We start from the raw sequence: 1,521 nt of genomic DNA on the forward strand, positions 1-1,521 counted from the left end.
TCCTCCGGGTTGACCTGGTGTCCCGGGGGGACTTAGACTTTTTTTCAGCCTTTTCCTCCGGGTTGACCTGGTGTCCCGGGGGGACTTAGACTTTTTTTCAGCCTTTTCCTCCGGGTTGACCTGGTGTCCCGGGGGGACTTAGACATTTTTTTCAGCCTTTTCCTCCGGGTTGACCTGGTGTCCCGGGGGGACTTAGACTTTTTTTCAGCCTTTTCCTCCGGGTTGACCTGGTGTCCCGGGGGGACTTAGACATTTTTTTCAGCCTTTTCCTCCGGGTTGACCTGGTGTCCCGGGGGGACTTAGACATTTTTTTCAGCCTTTTCCTCCGGGCTGACCTGGTGGCCGAGCGTCTCGCCGTCCGCGGCCGGAGCTAGAGATGCCCCCCCCCCCAGGCCAGCCTGCGAAGCCGCGGCCAGGATCGGGCCCCTGGAAGTCTGACTAAAAATTTTCACCGACCCCAAAAACGGTTAGGGGGGGCCTCATAAAGCCTCCGGAGCGAAAAAAAAAAAACGGAAAAAAGGATCGGGCCCACCCGAGGCAGGGGAGTCAGTAAGGGAAAGGGGACGAGGCGGCCCGGAGCCGGGTGCCCGGAGCCGGGTGCCGGCGGCCAGGATCGGGCCCCTGGAAGTCTGAAAAATTTTTTTCACCGACCCCCAAAGTGGTATTGGGGGGGGCTCATAAAGCCTCCGGAGCGAAAAAAAAAAAAAAACGGAAAAAAGGATCGGGCCCACCCGAGGCAGGGGAGTCAGTAAGGGAAAGGGGACGAGGCGGCCCGGAGCCGGGTGCCCGGAGCCGGGTGCCCGCGGCCAGGATCGGGCCCCTGGAAGTCTGAAAAAAATTTTTTCACCGACCCCCAAAGTGGTGTTGGGGGGGGCTCACGAAGCCTCCGGAGCGGAAAAAAAAAAACGGAAAAAAGGATCGGGCCCACCCGAGGCAGCGGAGTCAGTAAGGGAAAGGGGACGAGGCGGCCCGGAGCCGGGTGCCCGGAGCCGGGTGCCCGCGGCCAGGATCGGGCCCCTGGAAGTCTGAAAAAAAAATTTTCACCGACCCCCAAAGGGGTGTTGGGGGGGGGCTCATGAAGCCTCCGGAGCGAAAAAAAAAAACGGAAAAAAGGATCGGGCCCACCCGAGGCAGGGGAGTCAGTAAGGGAAAGGGGACGAGGCGGACCGGAGCCGAGTGCCTACGGCCATACCGGACGGAAGGCCCCCGATCCCGTCCGATCTCGGAAGGTAAACCGTCCCGGGCCTGGCTAGTACTTGGATGGGTGACCGCCTGGGAATCCCAGGTGCCGTAGGCAGCTTTTCCCGCTGCGAGCCAGCTCTCTCCTTTTCTGGGGAACAAGGGCAGGGTCGCCCTGCCAGGGGCCCTGGGGCTGAAGTCCCTGCCGGCCACCAGGTCAACCCGGAGCCTGCCCCTCTGCGGCCAGCAGGTCAACCCCATACCGGCAGGGGGTTGACCTGGTGGCCGGGAAGCAGAGCGGCCAGCAGGTCAACCCCATACATTCAGCGGGTTGACCTGGTG

The 1,521-nt window shown here is 61.7% G+C and overlaps 1 non-coding gene across 1 annotated transcript; it reads left to right on the top strand.

The window, feature by feature from the left end:
- Positions 1-1,178: 1,178 nt before the first annotated feature.
- Positions 1,179-1,297, top strand: LOC141979732 (5S ribosomal RNA). Its single transcript, XR_012637126.1, has one exon. It is a non-coding gene; the product is annotated as a 5S ribosomal RNA (ribosomal RNA).
- The last annotated feature ends 224 nt before the right edge of the window (positions 1,298-1,521 follow it).

This window comes from Natator depressus, chromosome 28 (genome assembly GCF_965152275.1).
Source record: "Natator depressus isolate rNatDep1 chromosome 28, rNatDep2.hap1, whole genome shotgun sequence".
NCBI classification, from domain to species: domain Eukaryota; kingdom Metazoa; phylum Chordata; order Testudines; family Cheloniidae; genus Natator; species Natator depressus.